The 24,252-nt window shown below is 35.7% G+C and overlaps 1 long non-coding RNA gene across 1 annotated transcript; it reads left to right on the forward strand.

The window, feature by feature from the left end:
* Positions 1–21,893: 21,893 nt before the first annotated feature.
* Positions 21,894–23,828, forward strand: LOC131926691 (uncharacterized). The gene is made up of 2 exons (XR_009383543.1): positions 21,894–22,115; positions 22,733–23,828. It is a non-coding gene; the product is annotated as an uncharacterized LOC131926691 (long non-coding RNA).
* The last annotated feature ends 424 nt before the right edge of the window (positions 23,829–24,252 follow it).

The raw sequence follows: 24,252 nt of genomic DNA on the forward strand, positions 1-24,252 counted from the left end.
CCATTTTCTTTCCTATCAGTGTATCTGGTTTGATGCTGAGGTCTTAATCCATTTGGAATTGAGTTTTGTACAGAGTGATAGATGTGGATCTATCTTGATTCTTCTTTATGCAGACATTCAGTTTGACCAGCACCATTTGTTAAAGATGTCATCTTTGTTCCAGTATGTTCTTCTGGGTTCTTTATCAAGACTCAAGTCCATAGGTGTGTGGATTTATGTGTGGATCTTCAATTTTATTCCATTGATCAACATACCTGTTTTTGTGGTAATGCTATGCTGTTTTTATTACTGTAGTACAATGTCAGGTAGTATTTAATCTCTGTAGTACAATTTGAGATCAGATATGTGAGGCCTCCATCACTCCTTTTATTATTCAAGAGTATTTTAGCTACGTTGGGTTTTTTGTGTTTCTATGAGAAGTAGAAAATTGTCCTTTCAAGGTCTGTGAAGACTTGTGTTGTAATTTTAATGGGGACTGTACTGAATCTGTATATTGTTTTTAGTAGCATGGTCAATTTTGCTATATTAATTCTACTGATATAGGAGCATGGGAAATCTTTCCATCTTCTGATATATTCTTCAATTTCTTTCTTCAGTGTCTTAAAGTTTTTATTATACAGGACTTTCGTTATAATGGGGCAATTGTGAAAGGCAATGTTTCCCTGATTTCTTTCTCAGTTCATTTGCCCTTTTTTTATTAAGAAGGGCTACTGATTTTTTTTAGTCAATTTTGTATTCAGATAGTTTGCTGAAATTATCTATCAGCTGATAGAATTTTCCAGTAAAAACTTTAACTTATGTATACTATCATATTACCTACAGATAAAGATACTTTGACTTCTTCTTTTCCAAATAAACATCTCCTTACTTGTCTTAATGCTCTAGCTAAGACTTCAACTACTGTATTTAATAGGTATGGAGAATGGACAACTTTGTCTTCTTCCTTATTTAGTGGAATTGCTTTGTGTTCTTTTCATTTAAGTTGATGTTGACAATGGTCTTGCTGCAAACTTCCTTTATTATATTTAGGTATGTCCTTTGTAGCCCAAATCTCTCCAAGACTTGTACTATGAAGGGGTGTTACATGTTGTCAAAGGCTTTCTCGCATCTAATGAGATGATCATGTAGTTTTTGTCTTTCAGTTTTTTATATGGTGAATTACATTTATTGATTTAAATACATAGAACCATCCCTGCATCTCTGGAATAAAGTCTTCTTGATTGTGGTGGATAATCTCTTTGATGTGTTCTTGGATTTGGTTTGCTGTATTTTAGTGAGAATTTTTGCATCTAATTTCATAGGACAAATTGTTCGGTAACTCTTTTCCTTGTTGGGTCTTTCTGTGGTTTGGGTTACATGGTTACTGTGGCCTCATAAAACAAATTAAGCATTGTTCTTTCTGTTTCTAGTTTGTAGAATAATTTGAGGTGTATTGCTATTAACTCTTATTTGAAAATGTGTTAGAATTATGCACTGAAACCATCTGGTCCTGGTCTTGCTTTGGTTGGTAGGCTTTTAATGACTGCTTCTATTTCACTAGGGATTATAGATATGTATAAATTACTTATATGATTTTGATTTAACTTGGGTAATGGTATACATATTGAGACAGTTATACTTTTTTTTTAGATTTTCCAGTTTGGTGGGATACATGTTTTTAAAGTATGTCTACATAATTCTCTGGATGTCCTTGGTGTCTGCTCTTATGTCCCCATTTCCATCTCTAATTTTGGATCTTTTCTCTCTACCCTTTAGTTAATTTGAATAAGGGTTTGTCAATCTTAATTATTTTCTTAAAAATCTAATTCTTTATTTCATTGATTCTTTGTATTTTTCCTACTGTTGTTTCTATTTTATTGATTTCAGTCTCAAGTTTGATTATTTCTTTCTATATACTCCTTTTGGGTACAATTTCTTTTTTTTTGTTTTAGACCTTTCAGGGGTGCTGTTAAATTACTGTTATGAAATCTATCCAATTGTTATTCTATGAACTTGTCTCTCAGAACTGCCTTCATTGTTTGGGTATACACTGTATTAATTTTCATTCACAACATCTTTAATTTATTTCTTAATTTTCATTCAGTAGTGAGTTGTTCAGTCTCCATCTTTCTTTTGTTTCTAATGCTGTTGATATCTAGCTTTTATTTGTGGTGATCAAATAGGATGCAGGCTGTTATTTCAGTTTTCCTGTATGTTTTGAGATTTGCTTTGTGACTTAGTATGGATCAATTTTAGAAAACAATCCAGGAGGTGCTAAGGAAAAGGTGTATTCTTTTGTGTTTGGGTGTAATGTTCTGTAAATATCTGTTAGGTTCATTTGGTTTATCATGTCAGTTAGCATCAGAATTTCTCTGTTTAGTTTTTGCCTGGATAATCTGTATATTGGTGAGAGTGGAGTACTGAAGTCTCCCATTAACAGTAAGTGAGGGTCAATACGTGATTCAAGCTGTAGTAGTACTTCAAAAAAATGAACTTGGGTGTGGTTCCCTTGTGTTTGGTGCATTGGGATTAAGAATTACAATGTTCTGGTTGCTGGATGAAGCCTCACTGATGACAATTGGGCTAGGCACCAATCTATGAGTACAGCAAACTATCATTATGGGGAATCCTGCAGGAGAGGGGGAGGAGCCAGAGGGGTCAAGGACACCACAAGAAAAACCACAGAATCAGCTACCCTGGGCTCATAAGTGCTCACAGAGACTGAATTGTAAGGGGTAGAGTTGAAGATCTGTAGATAGCCTGTCTGCTTTTGTGGGTTTCCAGGAGGTGTCCGCTGGTGTAAGGGGCTAGGATAATGAGATGAGTTGGAAAAAGGAAGGTCTATATGATCCATTAGAGATGAGGGACAGAGGGAATGGGAGGTCACAGCAGGTGGTCTGCGATAGTAGCTAAAAGTATTTAGAGGCTTTTACAGATTGAGAAGCCATATTCTTGAAACACTCTCTCAACACACACACACACACACACACACACACACACACACACACACACACAGAGAGAGAGAGAGACAGAGACAGAGACAGAGAGAGACAGAGAGAGACAGAGACAGAGAGAGACAGACAGAGAGAGAGAGAGACACACACACACTCTCTCTCACACTAACATGCATACACACTGTATTCTCTGAAACCCATGGGACTTACTGGGATATGCTTTCCTGATTATCTGAGAACAGATATGTGAACACCCAATGCCTGCCTCAATATTTTTAATCAAAGTGAAAAATCAGAATTTTTTTCAGAGCAACTTTCAGACATATGTAAATTAGAAAGTATATAAATTAATTGATAGCACTGAAGTTTTAAACAAAGCAATAATATAAATTATAAAAATATAAAATATGTAAATTGCATGTGGCATGTTCATAATATCATAATCTAGTTAGGATTTTCCATTAAAAATAAATTTGTTCCATCAAGTTGATTGTTTCTGTTTTCAACAATATAACTTTTAAAAGTTTGCTTCAGAACAGTTTGATTTGGGATAAATCAAAAGAAAGTTGTTTTAATACATACCACAGAAGATTTTATTCTCTCTCTCCCTCTCTCTCTCTCTCTCTCTCTCTCTCTCTCTCTCTCTCTCCTCTCTCTTCGGAGTTCAATACTCTGTAACATGCTCTTCCTTTTTTAAGAAAAAGGAATGATGAGCTTTTAAGGAAACTCAAGTCTTATTTTTCAGAAGTCCATAAGAATATCTCAAGTGCTCAGTAGTTAACAGGAGATTCTGGAGTGTAGGAACTGATGATAAAATAAAAGCCAAGTGCAATTGTACACAAGTGATAACCAAGTTGAATGAGACTTCTAACCATGAGCTGTTTGCTCAAGTTAAGAACTCCATACACTAATCCCTACAGAGATTAACATTGCCAATTACTCTATTTTTCATTTAGAAAAATTAGTATTTAATAATGTGCTACTTCAGAATAATAAGTAATGCTTCAACTTTAAGAAAACATAAATTAAATTTAAAAACATTTTGAAGAAAATCTAAGAACTATAAATTACAAACAGAGAAGGACAAGGTCAGGAAGGGCAGAGCTGTGGTTTGGGCCAATAGAGTAGGGGTTCTATATTACACTCCTGTATCCTTCTGCCCTCAGGAAATTTAGCATTAAAAGAGATAGTATTGAGCCACATGGGATCCAGAAAGTTTCACCTTAGAGACAGATCAAGAATATCATTTGAAATACAAGCTGTAACATGGTTTTTAAGTTATAAGAAGCAGATAAAATAAAGTATGCTGCTTACCAGAGCTTCAGAATACAGCCCAGCCCTGCCTTTCCTAATCCAGCCAATTTCTATTTAGTTACCAATCCATGTCAATGACAAAGACAGTTACGTGTTACCAGCAGATGCAAGCACACAGTTGTTTATTATTTTCACACAAGTGGACAGGTGAACAGGGCAACTTTACAGAAATTGTGCAGCTCCATCCTAGAGAACATATGCATTGACCTCAAGGCAGCCTCCTGTATATGTTAATCATTTGTCTTCTTTTATTGAAGATACAAAAAGTAAACAATAAGACAAATTACAGTTTTCCCAGGTACTGCAGAATTCAGAAATTTTTGTTGTATCAAATGCAGTTCAGTTTCTGAGTTGTGTAACATTACTAGTGACTGGCATACATGCTCTGATCAAGCTCATTGACAGTTTTAACTAAAACCATCAGAAGATTAACTGCTTTCACCAAGTAGGGAAAGCAAGAACTATAAATAACTTCGTGGCACTTTAAGGCAAATTTTGTCTCCAAGTAAAATGTGTCAAAATTAGTTTTTATAATTTTTAAACTTCAGAATTTTGGTTAAAATTTTTTGTAGTTTTAATGTAGTTATCATTTCTCCTTTTATTAATAATCTTTATAATTTTCATGTAAGAAAGCAATACTATAATTAAAAAATTAAACGTAGAATCCTAAAATTAGCATGTTGTTATGCAAGATTTAATATTAGTAATATCAAAAATATGACAAACAATTAAATCATACCCCTCTGCAATTCTATGAACATACTTAAAAGCATGTACCCAAAATGAAAGCCCAAAGGTGACCTTAAGATATTAGTTTTCATCTTTAGCAGAATTATTGTGCTCCTGAATAAATATTAACTGAATAATAATTTAATGGTTCTTAACTAACTTCTTGGTCAACACATCCCATAGTTACCAAAGACCACTCAAACAGATTCTTCTAGTTTACTTTATCTTCCTATTTTGTGCTTTTAAATAGATTATAGAAATTAGAATACATTATCTGCTGTAACAAAGTGGAATTATGAAAGGAGGCAGAAATCTAATAGACCACGATTATTAGAAATCCTTGTCAGCAAATATCCACATAACTGTAAAGACTAAGCTGAATGGAGAGGGAAAAAGAAGGTGAGTTATTCAGGTTTTCATGCTGTGTTAAAATATCTGAAATGAACGCTCAAAGCAAGAAAGGCTTATTGTGGCTGAGCATTTCAGAGTTTCAGTTCAAGGTCAACTGGCTACATCTCTTTGGGTCTATGATAAAGCAAGGTATTTCAGGGATAGAAATATGTGATAAAAGAATCTGTACATCTCACTTCAAGGAGGAAGAGGGGTAAGGAGGTACAGGAAGCAGAATGTACCCTTCCAAGGAACATACACAGTGTTGATGACCCCCCTCCTCCACTAAGGCTCTGAGTAGACCATTATACTATGACTCAACTGCTAATGACCTCAAAGTCTTCCTGATCCTACCACCACTTGAGGCCTGCCTCTGCATACTACTTGATGGCAAGCTGAGTCACCTGTGCAAGAGCTTCTGGGAAACCTTTCACATTCTAATTATAGCAGTAAGAGAGTCGACCTGGATTAGACCTTTTTTAAAAATTGGCTAACGTTCAGTTGATTCCAGAAATGTTTTTTATCATTTATTAAATAATTGTAAAAGGGTGTATGCCTGCCCACAGGAACTTGAGTGTGTGGGCATGGAAGTTATTATGCTTCAAGGCTATAACATCCCTATTAACCATGTAGAAATTTTAAGAAGTCGGTATATATTTTGAAAAATGTTCTGCACAAATTAATATCATTCAAGCATTTTTAGAGTCTCATCAATATCCTCACTAGTAACTCACTGCAGTCAACCACAGTTGAGTTTATTGAGTGTCACAGTGATGAAAGGGGCCAACTATAGAAACCTGAAATTATTCCACTAGCAAGATGTTACAAGGGTCTCATAGAATTTTGGCTTCGGTGATTGGTAATGGGTACAGGAAGCCACGTATATACTTGTATTGGATTCTGTCAGAAGGATGGTATATGCCATGACTGTCTCTTAAGATTTATCTAAATAATTGGTGGGATGCAGATATGCCTGTAGGATCAGGAACCACCATCATTTATGTGAACTGGAGTAGGATAAAGTGTTTATGCTTTGAACAATGTGCTTGTTTCTTGCATTTGGTTGAGACTTCAGAACATATTTGAACTTGATCCATTCTGTGCAGCATAACCTATGTTGAGTAGGTGCCTTTTGAAAATGTTCATGTTTCATGAAAACCAAAGAATAGCTAAGTGCAGGTCAAGCAACAAGAGGTAGCTAGAAGTTCCAAGCCACTTTCAGAGCGCTATGGATTGATCATCTATTTACTGAGATTAGAAAAACAGCATGATTTCTGGAGGGAGGGACATGCACCCCACCATCAGCAAGAGAGTAAGAATGGGTGTGCTTGGTTTATTCATTATGTGTATTTCTCAAGACCCGAAAATGACAACACCAGTTAACATGATAGCATTGATGGGGGAGATCTTACAAAGCCTTACACCCTAGATGAAGAGTTTCAGGCTACAAAGAGAGGGGAATTATTCTTCTCCAGATACATACTTCAATATGTTATTGAAACCCAAGCAATCAGTGCTAAATGTACACATATATGAGAAACACTAAATTGACTCAGTGGCTTCTATTTATACATACGTGTGTGTGTGTGTGTGTGTGTGTGTGTGTGTGTGTGTGTGTGTGTGTAAAACAATAATAATGATAGGTAATGAATGTGAGAGGAAATGGGGAGATATGGGAGCCGTTACAGGGGGAGAGAAGGATAGAAATAATGTAAAAACAGCACTCATAAAAAATCTCAAAAATATTAAATAAAAAAAGCAGAGCAAAATATACTTGTGGTTTTTTTTTTTGGGGGGGGGTCAGGAGCCAGATTTTTCTGCCAAAGGGCTAGATGGTAGTTTACAAACTAAGAGTTGTAAGACACTGTGTTATTTTATTCTAGTTTGTAAGTTATTATTTTTCAACAAAAAAGACACTTGGTTGACTTTTATGTTTATTTCTGCTTTGCATCTCAATGTAGCATCAGATAAATCAGTGCATACTAATGGAAAATGAGTTTTTCAACAGAGTTCTGAAGTTAGACAAAGACTCCCTACAATATATTATATATGAGCTATAAGAAATTTAACTATCCCTGGGTATGTACATATGCATATGAGAAATGCTAAATGCACTCAGTTGGTTTTAAGCACATGTGCACACACACACAAATATGTATATATGAATGCATGTATTCATGAATTGATATATTTATAACAATTATAATTAAAGAAAAGGTCATAAATTTAGGAGAGGGACACAGAGTGAGTTAAAGGGTAGATGCACAATTCATGTATTAAATTTTTAAAAAATCATTAAATACAAAAAGTGAATTTAAATTTTTGCCTATATTGTGACATTTGAAAGTGGAAATGTTAATAACAACAATGATTGGTTGCCTAGGTTTAATTTTAAGACTAATATAGCATTAAATTTTTTTGAAACAATTAATCTTTTATACTGTTTCCCTTAGTTATATTCATATTTAACAAGAAAAATTACACTAATATTCATTTCTCTTTTAATGCATATTTTATAACAAAGAATTAAAGAGAGAAAAGATAACACTTGAATCAATTTGATATGATGAAGATATAAAACCAAAAAGTAGTAGGAACCTTCAACAATATCACGTGATCCAGGTTCAATCCTAATAAAAATCATGACAGGTCTATGGCCTCCTAACCATATTCATTTGGAGACCCATTTGTTCCCAGGGCACACTGGGCTACATGCAAGCCAGGGCATCCTTAACATCTCTCATGTCAAAGAAAACTACTACTTCATCATTTGAAAGTCATAACCAGTCCTCCTGATAATATTCTTACAGATTCACTTTTCAGGAAACTGGGTACATCAAAGGCTGTCATCATATTATCAAACCAAGTCATGAATTAGGAGTCCTGAGAGCTTTATAAAATTTGTGTTCCATGGAAGTTCATAAGAATAACCCTGAAATTAACAATCACATCTATTTAAAATACCACAAATAACAGCAAACCTTGGGAGTACTCCCAGAAGTCTCTGTACAAATGATAAACAATTTGTGACAGCTGGGTATGTTGCTTGATCACCAAAGTATCAAAAAGTGTTAATGATAAGTTGTGGGGGAACTAATAATAGATTGTTTTTTGCATAGTCAGAACTAGACAACATTTAGCTTGCTAATATGTGAACTGATAAAATGAACCTGATAGTGTTGGGTAAGAATTGCAAAATCAAGTTCAAATAAATGGAATAAATAGTTTATAAATCTTGGGGAAAATGTTTTCTTCTTTTTTAAAACTGTTCACTCTTAGCCAAAAGACAAAATAAAAGCAATAAGAAATATACTTTTTTTAATGGAAGAGGAGAGAGGATCAGGAAAATTGCGTAGGTAGAATAAAACTGGACTCCAGGCCTGGGTGTCTCCTTCCAATGTGCTACTTTCAGCCTTTCTCTGGGATGGACTTGAAATAGTACACTTCCCTGATTGAATGTCCCCAGAGCCACTATATCTCTAAGCTTACTGGCTTCAATTTCTTTCCTTTTCTGTGAAGGTCATTGTAGGAGATTGTCTTAAATGCACTGCATACAAATCTCGTCCCTTGTCCAAATTTGCAACATCTTTCCAGTTTCTATGCCCATCATTGTGTTTTTTTTTCCCTCAAACCAAAGTAGGCCAACACAATGAATAAAACATGTCTTCATATCTAGTTTCTATTTCTGTCAATACTCTGATGAATGTTGGACAGCTATAAAGAAGCAGCTAGTGAATTCCCTGTGGGACCATCCTCTGAGCCTCACTCCTCTCCAGTGACTTTTGATCGGTAGATTACACTTTCTTCTTGCTCAATTTTGATACAGTGATGTCATTCTTAAAAGTTTAGCTTGTGTTATGTGTGTTATGTTACTCTTTTCCCCAAAACACACTCATACGACTTTTTGTGTGACTTAAAATCTATGTGTCCTCCTTGATCGCAGGGCTCTGGATGAGCTGCCACTGTTTTCATGACCACATCTCTCCTCATCCCCAAGTCATCGCTTACTCAAACGACTCTACATCCCTCATGTCTTCAAACTTGCCTTTGCATCTCCTTTCCCTCATGGCAGGTGGCATGCTTCCTGCTCTCCTTTTCTAACTAACCCTTATTCTCTCCAAAATGTTTTGTTGTGCATCATATAGATGCCAGTTGGCAGGATTTAAGAACAGAAATCTCATATTGTAAAATAAAATAAAATAAAATAAAGGATGAATAAAAAAAAGAATAGAAATCTCTTTTCTTACCTTATAGAGGAGCTTGTGAAGGTGTGTAGTGAAGTATGCTAGCAAATATTTAGTAGCTGACTCTGAAGAAAAGAGAGAAAGCATTCTAAGGGGAGTGTCTAATCCTATAGTCAACTATGAAGATGCTATCTCTTATGTAGTGTTGGAAAGAAATGCTAATAGCCATCCTGCAAACGAGTCAGAATTAGCTCTGATGAAGAAAGAAGCCAAAAGACTTGGCTGGCTTACAGCTCCCAAGAAGCCCAGAGAGACTCTTTGCAAGATGAAGAAAGAAACTATAATATTATCTTATTAAGATGTTGGATGTTAATATTTCTGCTAGAAATAATGTATCATAGCCCATCTTCATTACATTTATACAAACATTCAAAAACCTATTCACAGTATTCACATAACCAGCATAGTTTACACAAGCCACCAGATCTGGAACCAGAGATGCCAGCAGCTCAGTCCAATACCTCATGGGATAATAAAGCGGGCAAAAATCTTCTGACAAGCCCAGAATTCAAAGTCAATGTGTAATATCATGAAGCAATGAGTCAACTGTCACATGTTCATCATTATAATCTGGACTCTGGCCTGAGCAGGTTGTCTCTGGGTTGACATCATCATCTCGACTAGCAACCCATAGAGGAAGATGCTGTTATGTCTGCCACTAAAACCAAGACTGAGAGCAATTAAGAATTCCACCCATGTCCAAGCATATAGAAGAGGGTTATAGGATTTTGTTCATTTCTTTTATTAGGAGAGTTTCATCTTGCTATGAAAAAAAATGGAACACAAAAGGTATATAAATAATACCTTTCTTCAATCAATATAACTTAAAGTTTCAAAAACAAGGGTACCACATTAAAGAAAAATATAAAGTGAGTCACTTGGTCTTAAACTATAATTTTTGAAGCTTTTTTTTTGGTAAAGACTTTATTTCTGATAAGAGGGGATAACAATACTGAATATTTGTGACTAAGGTTATAAATTAATGAAATTACCTGTAAGTTTATCAGAGTAGAAAATAAATGAAACTAGTTTAATCATTTCACATGGATCACATTTATTTTGTGTCTTTCCCTGGAACTGCATAGAACATCACAAAGCAAAATGAATTTTAAACATCATTTACTCTCTGTAGACCTGAAGTAGGCTATGTAAGTCTTAGAGTGCATTTCTAATCAAAGATTTTCATTATAAACATTGCCAGATATTATTTAGAGTGTTACTTGTGTGCTTGATTTTTAAGTGTAACTGATATCATAGCATATGCCCATGTAGAAAGGAGTTGAACATTAATTTACATCTGGTCACTTTCTGTCATCGAGTGGTCCAATTCTACCACTCTATCTTCAAGTCCTGATATTCTGTCTTCTACTTGATCCATTCTACTTGGAAACTTTTCTCCAAATTTTCTAATTGTGTCTTGAAATTCTTCAGTTGTATCTTCATTTCACCTGGAGTTCTTTCAGTATTCCTATTTTTACTGAATTCAGGATTCAAGTTGTATATTCCTTTTGTAATACCATTCAGCCATTTGTACTTTTTCGGACTTCAGTTAAGAGTTTATTTCTTATGACTTCTTCAGACATCCTTACTATAAGGAATCATACTATTAACTATCTACTTAAAATGACTACAGTACATGTAAGTCTGCTTATACATATACATATGTAAACACAATGAAAAATTTCCATCTGGGGCGGCAAAGCTTCTTCTAAGAGCCATAGATTATCTAACAAAAACTCCCACCCCAGGCATGAGAATCCCGGCATTGAGTTGTGGGTCAGGTTTATCCAAAAGAATCCCAAAAGATTATAAGCTGTTACAGTTGCCTTTGGTTATCCCTCTAGAAGTGTAAAGTAAGTTCCAATTGATTAAGATACCATGCACTTTGGGTATAAGTCCCAGAAAACCTGAGTTGAAACTGACATGAAAACCTTCTACCTGAGGACTAGCTTTCATGGCACCAGAAGACATGCAAATTTTCAAAGGAGGGTAGTAACCAATAATCCTACCCAGCTATGACTCCTATGAATCACAACAATGACCACCATGGCAAGATAATCCTAATGGTACATTAATGGCATGCACATCTTTGTGATAACCAGAAGTTCTCTGATTGGGCTTAAGACTCACTCAAAAGAGGGAAATCATACCTGAAATCATACTAGAAACCAAATCATACCAGAAACCTAGCCACCCACATGAAGCTAATGGAGTCATGGATTCTGAAGGAGGATCTGCCATGGTCACTTTACTAGACCAGAATAAATCCCTAGCTATAGTCTCAATAATTTTCCTTATATGCACTGATGAGTATAGTCATCCCCCTTCATCAAGGAAACTTCTCTTTGCAGCAGATAGAGACCATTATAGAAAACCACAATCAATCACAAAGCAGAAGTGTTTAGTCCAGTCCACATTAATACATCCACAAAATAGCTCTAGCACCCAATGTTCAGGTGTTAATTCAGAAGAGGAGGTGGAATGATTGAAAGAGACAGGGGAGCAGGAAGTTTGCTGTGAGATTATGTTTCTTAGAAATGCCAGAGAAGCTAAATCCACAAAGTCTCACCAACACAGTTGCCTAAACAGGGTCCTAAAAACCACAAACCCAGCAGATATGCTAATTTGAAGGAGGGGAGCTCACAAGGTCTCAACCCTAGTCAAAAAACAACAGGCAGCTGAGAAATGCTGCGAGTGGATTAAATAGTCTCCTTTAGGGATGAACACACCAATTTGATTGCTGAATACCATTTGGTCGGTCCTAAAAGCATATACATACAAATAACATTATAGACATTATGCAGGTTGTGTTTATATATTTAGAAACACATGCACACATGGGCACACACACTCACACACAAATACACACACATACATGCAACAATAATTAATGAAAAAAAAGGCCATGAATTTGAAATAGAGCAAGGGGTGAGTGTTCATTGGAGGGTTTGGAGAGAAAAAAAATGAAAGGAGGAAATAGTAGAGTTATATTATAATCTCAAAAAATAGAAATCTACCACAAAAGGGTTCATTTTTGCCCTCCTTAAGTTCATTCAAGTGTTTATTCTTATTATCCTCTTTGAATCATTTGATCCATTTATAATTGTTATTTTAAGTGTATAATACATTTTATAAACTGTTCTTTTAAATTTGTGTTCTGATTTTCTTGTAGGCAATTCCCATTGGAGAACATTTCTATAGGAGTGGTCTTTGGGGGTAGATAAGAATAATGCCTAGTTCTTTCTTAAACTTATATATGGATTTCTCAAAAAAAATAAAAAAAATTTACACATTGTCAAAAATCTCTAGCTATTCCTACATATCCCAGACAAATGGAATAGACTGGGTGATTCACTTTGTGACCTCTTGTAGCCAATGAGAGAAAAGTCCAGATCAAAGGCTAAGCTGCCTGACTACCTTTCTTTTAACTTTAATAATTAGTATTTCCTTCCTAGTAAAATGTATGTATATATTCATTTTATGCTGATTAAATATAGAAAATAATAAAGTTCTTTACTAAGCTCCAATTACAAATCATGCAAAAATTAGGTTTGCCTGTGGTAGTCTTAGCAGTTCTTGTTACTGATGTCATTGCTTCATAGAGTAGCTGACTTGGTGTATGAAAAAGGAGGGTCAGGGTCAAATAAAAGACTCTGTATCTGAACTCTATACTCAACTCCAGCAGAGATACTCCAGCAATTCCAGTCACTAATGAGCCATTTGGCAGAAAGTCCTTTCTTGTTATTTGTCATAAGCTGTTTTACCACAAGATTTATTGTTTCATCTACTTTATAGTTATTCTATGCTAAATGCCAATTCTGTGTAAATTAGCCCTAATTATAATTTAATCCAATAAAGGATTAGAGGAGGAAAGCCCCACATAATATTCTTTCTTTTCTCTAGCTATTTGGTGTGAATACAAACAATGTTGTACAAAGCTAGAAAAATATTCGAAAAGGAATTTTAAACAAAAGAAAATAAAATTGAATTTTAGAAACAAATCAGAAAAATATAGTTAAGCCTATTGAGTATTTTTGTCATATGACAAATACAGAAATTATAAATCCCTGTATTGATTCTGCAGCAGAATCCAGCCAGGCAAATTCTGAAGGTCTACAGAAGAGTTCTATTGGAGAGTATAACAAACTTCTGATCTCTATCCCATTAATTGCTCAGACAGTTCTTGAAGATCACTGCCTAATAACTCTGCAGGCTGACCATATAGACCCTGCAATGGACTGCCTCTTGGCCATAGTCTTTGTACATGGAAAGAACATTAAAGCAGTCACCACAGATGTCTTCTCTCAACAGTTTCAGACAGTAGATAAATCAATCTATAATATGTCTTCTCTGCACAATGACTTATGAAGAAGAAGGAGGAGGAGGAGGAGGAGGAGGAGGAGGAGGAGGAGGAGGAGGAGGAGGAGGAGGAGAAGAAGAAGAAGAAGAAGAAGAAGAAGAAGAAGAAGAAGAAGAAGAAGAAGAAGAAGAAGAAGAAGAAGAAACAAAAACAAAGTAAACCAAACAAAAACAGGGAATCAAATTTTTAAATTTCACATTCCACTCAGGCAGTAATAATCTAAATGTGAACATTAATACCTGTTACAGTTCTACTGCTGATTATATTATGTTGCTCTTGCCAAAAAAAGATCACAGAGTTAATATATTTTGACAAAGCTATCTGATAGGATAAAAGGGTAGATTATTGAATCTACTCTGAAAAAAAGATACAGAAATGATAGGATAAAGGGTAGATTATTGAATCTACTATGAAAAAAGGGGAAGATATAAATATGATGAGATAAAAAGGTAGATTATTGAATCTATTTTTAAAAAGCAACTACTAGTTTTAAATATTTTACATTAGATTAGGTTTTTTATATTTTATACAAATTTTGTATATTGATACAAAGTTGAGATTATTTTTGTTAGAACATACTGTACAAACATTTCTGCTCTTGTTCAAGGTATTGTATCTATACAACTCATTTAATAATGCAAATATAAATTTCTAGTCATTTAAAGTTATTACAAACTATTTAGGATACTAAACAAATGCACTTTAGGAGTTAGTCACCTATTATAATCGAACTTGTAGTCATATTAGGTATGTTTTCAAGGTCAAACAGATATATTTTAGATGGACAGTTCGTCTTCAAACACTTCGGAGATCTACAGAATGTGGCATTTAAGATTTTTTAATAAGATAGGTTCTTTTTCAAGGCTGCTGTAAAGCACAAGTGACATGTTACAAATATAAAACAATACATAGTAAACATTCTCATTTGAGAAGGAAAGGCCAGAAAAGCAAACAGCTAATCCTGAAGCTCAGGATCTGAGATCTGGGGCTCCTGGTAGCATCATCTGGGCTTCAGTAGGGTTGGGCAGTCCTTTTCCTACCCCTCTGATGTCCACAGTGCATGTTGCCTTTTCAATAAGGCGGCTCTCCCTGGTACTTAGAAGTTTTTTTTTCTTGACAGACATCCCATCTTATCAGCCTTATTCTAATCTGTGATTTAAGCTTCATCTTCTATGAAGCACTCAGAAGCTCCACTCAGGGGAACTGATGCTGCTATTAGAAATCACACAGCCTCATTGTTTTTTTTTTTTTTCTTGGCACCTTGGTGAAAGCCTCCATGGTCCTGTTATTTTTGCATTGGCATGACTGCAAATCTATTATTACATGGATGCCACCCCCAAGCTGTGTTGCCAGTTGTAGACATGAGTTGCTCCACTTGAAGCACAGGTGCAGTGGCCAAGTGGCTGGGGTACTGAACCTGGGAAAACAATTTGCTAGAGAGTTCTATTGCAAGGAGGATCTGTGTGTAGAACCTCTATCTTCCCAGACACTCTCATGTCTGCTACGGTCCTTTCAATGGTCCACTTTTTGGTCTCTTCAGTAGGTAAGGTAACAGTAAGCAGTAAGCGGTAACCAACTGTATCTGTGAGAATAGGGGAGTGAGTTGGTTCCTCTTGCACCTGCTGCCTTGTAGGCAAAGCAGGGATTGTAACTGCATCTACTTCATATAATTGTCATGAACTTTAAATGCAGTGATGGAAACAGAAAGTGTATTTTATAAATGTCAAGTATGATAATCATTTCACACAATTTTTTTCATTTGAGTTATTTATCTAAAAACCTATGTCAGGGTTCAGTTCAATCTCTTTCAGGGGCAACACTCCCAACTAGCACTTCAGTTTCTGGAGAAAGTCCTGCCAGTTGTCCAAATTCACTGATGTCCAAACAAAACTAGTTCCTTGTGTTTTCTCATATTGAGAAATGCCTTTCAGGTTGCTTCAGCTTCCTTCTTTTCTCTTGAAAACTAAACTTCGGTTCTTATGGTCCTTCAAAATAGTGTCCTTTCCTAGAATAAGGCTTTCCTATCTAAACTGGGCATTTGTTGACTTTTCTGTTTTGCCTGCTAAATCCCAAATAACATATGGAGACATATTATTAATTATAGATGCTCAGCTGATAGCTTGGGCTTATTACTAGCTCTTACAACTTACATTAACCCATATTTCTTATCTACCTTTACCACATGGTGGTACCTTTTCTCAGCATAGTAAGTTCATCTCCTTCTTCCTGGGCATCTACTGGCGATGCCACCTTCCTTCTTCCCCACATTTCTTTTGGCGACAACTCCTTCCTAACTTCTTTCTGTCTAGCTATTGGCCATTTAGCTCTTTATCAAACCAATGAGAGCAAAAATATTCAAAGTGTTCAAAAAGATTGTTCCACAGCATTTTACCTATTGTCTAATTAAAAAAGGAAGGCTTTAACTTTAACAGATTATCATTACATACAACAAAAACAATTATCAAGTAAGAATTACAGTTACAATATCCAGTACATTGTATTTGGACAGTGTCATTTGTATTTGGCAAATCTAGAGAAAATACTCTATTATCTATCTTATCTTTGTGAGCTTAAAATTTTATACCTGATTTATTTTTTATCATAACTAAGGAAAACTGTAAGACTAATTATTTAGTCTTTAATTCCATCAAAGACCCCAGAAGGATGTAATACTACATAATTACAGGGACATCTGGCTTCCTGGACAGTCGCCCAAAGTTCCTCTATGACATTAGGACATCCATCTTTGACCTACAGGCTTAGTATACCTGACTGACATTTTTGAAAAGCAAAGAATTTTGAAGGACTTCCTTATCTTGGCAAAGTTTGGTAGTTGCTTTCTTTCACATCCTCCTGGTCCAGTTTGTACAGCATATTGTGAGCAGTCAAAGTAAGGGCAGTTTCTTGGCCAATGGATAGTTTTTGCTATAAATAAAATGAACTCCATACAGAGGTTCTTCAATGCCCATCATCTTTTTTTTAAAGTAAATTAATGCTGCCAAGAGCAGATGTTTCACACTGTCACAAAAATCCTCAGGTTAGTAAACATTTTAATGCCGTATTCTGTAAGTCTTTGAAGTGTTTGAAGACCATTTATCTATCTCTATATATGTTTAACCTTGGAAGTATACCTAATATGACAAGTTTGATTATTATAGATGACTAACTACTACCCCGTATTTCTCAGTTATACATTATATTTAAAAATGAGCTACATAAATGCAATACTTAAGACAAGAGTAGAAACATACATATAGTATTGCAAAAGTAATCTAAATTTGTATCCATAAACCAAAATCCATACCAATATAAAATATTTTGAGATTAATAGTTGCTTTTTGGAATAAAGTAGATTCAATAATCTACCCCTTTATCTCATCATTTCTATATTATATCCCTGTTTCTTCCTTCAGAAAGAGATCCTTGAATTGAACTCCTTTGTTTAGTTTTTTTCTTGACTATGACCAATAGCAACTTGGAACCAAGCCCCCTTAAATAATGACAAATATTCATAACCCATCTTTTGGGAATGTGAGTGTTGTTTTCTGTAGACTGATCCCTGTTGTTTGTGGGTGCTAGTATCTTTGAGAGACCTTGGGAAATTGGGATAATGGTCAAGTTCTGGCTGGAGTAGTCTGTGAGGCTGGATCATCTCAACCAGGAGCCTTGAAACTGCTCTGGAGGCAAAACTCCGAGAAAACTGAAACAGAGGCATTCTGAGAGGCTGGATCACCTGGGCCATCTGTTTTTTTATTGGTGTATGGTCCCTTTGCTCTGAAAACACATAAACTTACATAGGTAACATATATATGTGCATTAATAAATTATAGAGTGTGTATTGTATACAAGTTAACCAAAGATGTTTTTTTTGTTTTATGTTTGAGCAGGTAAAATATACATCACATGTCTTGTAGTTTTTCTAAGTTTATTTCTTTATGTCTGTAGCCAGGATTTTCAGGGAGTCTTCTTCAATCAAACCTGATCTTTTCAACCCTGAATGAATCCACAGCCTTTCATATTCTGTAGAAACAAAACACAATCTCTTCCCCAAAGCAACACATCTTTTGACTGTCATTTTTGTCAAGACACTTTCAAAAAATATAGGTTTGTTTAATCCAGCAGCCTTCACAATCCAATTTCTCTTAGCTGCTATCATTTGTTTATCAGCAATCAAAATTTTCAAAGACAACACAATAACATATAGGATCCCCATTCCCTATGTACTTTCCATCTTTACATGGCTTTTTTCTTTTATATTACTTTATTCCTTTTTAAGAACTTTAATTTTTAAATTATTTTTTCTATGACTGTCTATACCCTTTCTCTCTTTTTTCCCCAACCTTGTCTACATTTTTAAATACACTGTTAATGGTTAAAAAACCATTTAGAGGTTTTGTCTGTCTGGATCTATCTTTTACTGTGTATCTGTAATCCTTTCTGTCTGCATGAGCAAAATCTGAAAGCTGCCAGGTGGCATAGCTCATGGTAGGCTGGTGGAGCTCACACTGGTGGATCAAGCCACAGCTGTAGCTGGGAGATGTGTCTCTGTACCATGGCCAGCATAAGAGACAAGAGACTAGGAAGCTGTGTTAGGTTCCATTTTCATGTGTTTAGAACATTTTTAAGCTTTCTCAGCTCTTATATGGATGTACATACCCCACATTGGGTGTCATTTTAGTGGACTTTTCTGTGTCACCTACTAGTTCCCAAATAACCACATGGAGACATTATTAATTGTAAATACTTGTCCAATAGCTTAGGTTTGTTACTAACTAGCTCTTACAACTTAAATTAACCCATATTTCTTATCTACACTCTGCCACAGAGTGGTACCTTTTTTCATCATGTCAAGTTTATCTCCTGCTTCCTCTGCATCTGCTGGTGACTCCACCTCCTTCTTCCCCACTCTCTTTTTTATCTGCAAGTCCCACCTAACCTCTACCTGCCAAGATATTGGTCATTTAGCCCTTTACTGAACCAATGGGAGCAACAAATATTCACAGTGTTCACAAAGATTGTTCCATAGCATCTGGGGCCTTTCCACATTTGACCTTCTCAGACGTCAATCTGTTTTGCATCTTTTGTTAAATGCTCTTATCATTGAAAGATCAAGTTGTTTCTTACTACCACATTCTCTTCTGGCATTTCTTACAGATGCTGAATCATAGAAAACATGATGATAGATAAGAAGCTGATTTCTGACACACACACACAAAAATAAAACCTTGGTGTCACATCTATGAAAGTGCTGTGTACAATGCCAATGACTAATTGGTATCATAGTTGCATATTGCAAGTGCCATATTTTCACTAACGTCTCTAAATTCTTTCTTCTAGTAATGGTTTGTACAATGTACTGAGCTTTAAAAAGTGCTTAGAAAAGTTATTTAATTGAAGGGTCAATGATTTTAGAAACTGCAAAGAGTATGAATCCTTACATTCTAAAAGCTTTAGGCTCAGCCTCATCTCACAGTCAAACAATCACAAAGAACTGGCCTTTCATAATTTTAAGTCTATTTTCCTCAACCATTACTTTATATCTACAAATAAATTGATACCCTGTCATACATGAAAACATCTATAATATGATATGGTTAAATATATGTATTAAGTCTCATGACACTTTTAAGTGGTTGTAAAATACCCACCTCTTAGGAAACTTTCCCTATATAAATTACCCCCTTGGTAAACTCTGAATGGCCTTTAAATTGATACCTAATTCTTTAATATCTCATTTCCACTATTGACTTCACTGTCTGCCTAATCACAGACTTATTCTTAAGAAGGTCAATGCTGCATGAAGGGTTTATAAAGGGCCTGCACTTCAAATAGAAAAGTATCTCTATATTTATCTATTAGTTCAGTTCTTGAAAATAGGCAAATTACACCTCGTGAATCTGTCTAAATAACTTCTCCATGATCCTTTCTGTATTGATTTAGTGGACATGAAATTAGAGGTCTATTAAAGGCTTTTCTTTACCTACCTTCTCCAATAAAGATCTTGAAAATAATTAAAATGCTTGAGCATGAAATATTCAAAAGTTTGGGGAGGCATGTCCTTCCTCAATCTCAGAAAGACACAGCAGAATAGTAGCTGTGCATTTATGGTCATAGAAAACTGTCACTCAATACACAGAGCTTTGATGACCTGCTATCTGCCTGATATATGACAGGTACCCATTAAAAGAAAGGCATGATTTGTCCTTCATGGAGATAGCCATGTATGATGGATGTAGATGAGAGCAAGTGTTCAATATGGTGATGGCTAAGCTATATATAACACAAGAATAGAAATTAGACAGAAAGGTGAGCTAACACTTTGTTCCAAAGTGTTGTGAAGGAAAAAATTTCAAAGTTACATTAATAAATGCACTTCTGTCCTCTTCACAGGGTTTTAATATTTCCCAAGTCAGGACTATACAACCATTCATAGTAAATATTTATCATGCATGCCTTTATGATCAGCATTCTCCTTTAGCCCCAGTGGTGTTTAGGGAAAGCAGACAACTAGTCTGACTGAATTCAAAACAGCATCATGGCTACAAATGGCCGTATGGGAGAAAATTTTCATATGAATTTTACTCATAAATTCTGTCTCATATTGTTTTATTTCATTCTTCCTGACATCTCTTTTAATTGCTAATATACAAGAGTATATTGGTCTAATGTTATTGAATATAATACAAATATAAATAAATTTAATACTGGGATATATGCTCATTATATTATTTTTAAATAAAAATATGAAATAACACTAGGTTAGAATATAAATCTTCTGAAATCACTTCAGACTGTCTTTTTAATAATATACAAATTTCCTAAATGTCCTTCAACTTCCAGAATTCAGAATAATAGTGCCTTGATAATGCCTAATTTGCATTAGAAAAGTCCCACAGCCAAGGCCCTGTAAGATTAGCCCCACTAAGAAATCATTCTTCCTTAAAATTCCATAAAGCATAGAATATATGCAATAGACTGCCTTTAGAGATAAAAAGTTTGAGTCCCAACTTAGCTAATATTAATCAACTTTGAGAGCAAGCTCAAAGAAACAAGGCTTGTAGCCTGGCCTGTAAGTTACTACTTTATCACTGTGACAAATTCCTGAGATAAATAATGGAAATGTAAGAATTACCAATTTCTGTCTCAGATTTATAAGCTTCAGTCCACGGTCACTTGGACTCTTTGTTTTAGACCACAGGCAAGGCCAAACTCACAGGAGAGTGGGTGTTGGAGCATTGAAACTCATGTCACTGTGGCCAGGAAGTAGAGATAGACAGGAAGAGGTGCAGGGTCATTAAATCCTTCAAAGAAATACCTCCAGTGACCAATTTCCTTCCATGTGGCTCACCTCTACCGTGATTCAATCAAGACTTGACACACAGGATTTGGGAAGTACTGATGATCCAAACCATAACAGTAACTGTTAATGCAAACCCCACAGCTCTCATCTTAAAAGGAATAAGAGAGAATTCATTATGGAGCCATTTGGAGTGATCATGGCCCAGGAACTTAGATATAGGTTACCCCAAAACCCATATTCCAACATGGAAGCAGTTTCATGCAGTTTTATAGTTTTATAAAACAAAGAAAGTCATAAATTAAGGCAAGTTTAAAATACATTGGAGGGTCCATTGAAGAAGCAGATACAGAAAGATGGGGGAAGCTTTTCTATAGGTACAGGATGCTACCAGGATGCTAAATGTTTTTGGGTTGGTGAGAGCTAGTGGCTGCCAAGCTAATAGATCCCAAAAGGTATTTATCTATTAGTCATAGGACATTAGTTCTGACACAGAAGTGTACAAGGAATGGCTGGTCTGGAGGGTCAGAACTGTCACCAATAGTCTCTAGACCTGCAACATTCCAATGTCTCCATGATACTGAAATTCTAACCAGCCACCCCCAATCTCTATAGACACGGCCTCTTTCTGGTAGTTTTCCTTCACATACTCTATGACTGCATTATTTTTGGCAGTCACTGACAAAATAGAAGGAAGATGTGAACTTCAGAGCTCTTATCTGCAGAAAAACCCATTCCGACTTATTTAGTATACAGTTAAATAGTCACACTAGAAAATGGTATCATCCAAAACATATCCTTTTATGAAATGAATAGAATGAAGTGAAAGAACAAACAAATGAAACCAGGTGACTGCAGAAGCATAGGACTCTTTTTTTTTTTTTTTTTTAGACAGGGTTTCTCTGTGTAGTCTTTGGTGTCTGTCCTGGATCTCGTTCTTAGACCAGGCTGGCCTCAAACTCACAGGAATCTGCCTGGCTCTGCCTCTGAGTGCTGGGATTAAAGGTGTGCCAGCTACGCCCGACCTGCATATGACCCATTGATCCTAGCTTCCTGTGGTGTTTTTTTTTTTTTTTTTTTTTTTTTTTTTTTTTTTTTTTTTTTTTTGCTGTTTTTATACTCAGGGCCATGCCTTCTGAAGCCAATTGCCTTACTCTCTAGTCTCACATGCCCTTGTATGTTTTTTAATCATTTGCTTGTATTTTGATATATCCATCCCTCTTTTTTTGTATTAGACAAAGAGTTCCTGTATTTTTCCTCTTCCCTGATACACAAATATCTCTCGTTCTGATTAAGTCCCCCTTGGCAACCCTAAGATAGACACTCTCCTGCACCAATTTATTCAATATAGTTCCCCTTTGGCAGAGTCTTCATTGATAGACTCATGAGAAATTATAAATGACATATTCAGTAGGGAGCATGAGACAGAAACTAAGTAATAACAAAGGCAATACTCTTTCAACAGGTATAAACTTCTTCATTAAGCTTGAGATCCTGAACAGTGACTTTCATCTTCCTTCCTTCCTATAGACAGCACTCTCCAATTAGAAGGCAAGACTTTTTCTCATGGTTAGATTTTTTTTAAAAGCTCGCAAGATCTGATATTTGATATCTTTATCTTAACCATGACATCCATTGGTTTCTTAACTTTTCCTCGAGTAAAAAAGAAGAAAAATATAAAGAGTATTTTCACTTCTCTCGTGGGACAATAAAGTAAATATTTTTGCTTATGCATGCTCTGCTCACAAATGGGAATCCTGAGAGGTGACACCGTGGGAGTGGCGGCATGAATGTCATCATTTCTATTTTTTATGTTGTTCTAACAAATGTAAGAAAAATACTTAAAGATCCTTCTGAGAGTTCTCTCCTTGTGAGCAGGAGAAAGACCTGGTCACTTAAGACAAGATACTATATGATCACATTTGTCATCTCTGAGCCATAATCAGAGCTAGGAAAAGTGGCTACTAGATAGTGCAGCATCCCACTTCTCCCTTCTACTCTTCCCGTGCTGTGCTTTTCCAACTCAAAGCTCACGTTGCCAAAGTCGACTGTCACTGCTCCATTCTTTACATGGCCATTTATCTGCAGGAGTTGCTGGGCTCTCGTGCTCAGGATGGCGGATAAATGACCATGAATGGTTAGAAAACACTGCCTGCTTAATGCAGGAGGAAAGAAGCTATTGCACTGGAGGTGCAAAACCAAGAGTAAACTTAACATACCATTTACACAACGGTGCACCGATTGCTTGTGCTACAGAGAACATGAACCGAAACATGGGATGCATTTGTTTCCTTCTTGCAAATTTCTCTCGGAAGATTGTCAAGCCCAGGTCTCAACGTGGGACCACTGTGAGACTTTGTATCACCGAATTTGCTGTTTGGAATGTGGAAGAGTTCTAGCCAAGTGTGGTGGTGCACACTTATAATTCCAGTGTTTGTGTAATAAAGGCATGAAGACAGTCATCAGTTTGAGGCACTGTAGGCCGTATAAGTTCCAGGCAAGCCAAAGCCACGTAGCAAAAGATTTTAAATGAAACTAAAAATAAAGAATTCTAATTCAGAGTTCTTGTGAAAGCAACAACTCTCAGTGGGGTGAAAGTGCAGCCTCAAGTACCTTAGTTGTAACTTCCATTTTCCTGTTGTGCAGAGTGAGGGAAAAGACTGCTTGTAACTATTATTGATTAAAGAATATAATACCCAGGTAATCATTGTCTTGACAAACAGTTAAGAGGACTACAGACCATACTGTCCATTAATCTTCATGCAAACTAGATTCACTAAAGTCTTTGAATTTGGTTGGACTTGAGATGAGTCACTAGGAAAACAAGTTAATTGTCCTTCCTATCTGTGTCATGCCATATTTAACAGGAGCCTGATGGGCTTCCGTCCTGAAAACCCTTCATATTACTTACTTAACTGTCTGTAATGTAGGTTTTGTTTTAATTTAGTCAAGCCATGACTAATAGGATGAAGTTGCATTTAACTA

This window comes from Peromyscus eremicus, chromosome 16_21 (genome assembly GCF_949786415.1).
Source record: "Peromyscus eremicus chromosome 16_21, PerEre_H2_v1, whole genome shotgun sequence".
NCBI classification, from domain to species: domain Eukaryota; kingdom Metazoa; phylum Chordata; class Mammalia; order Rodentia; family Cricetidae; genus Peromyscus; species Peromyscus eremicus.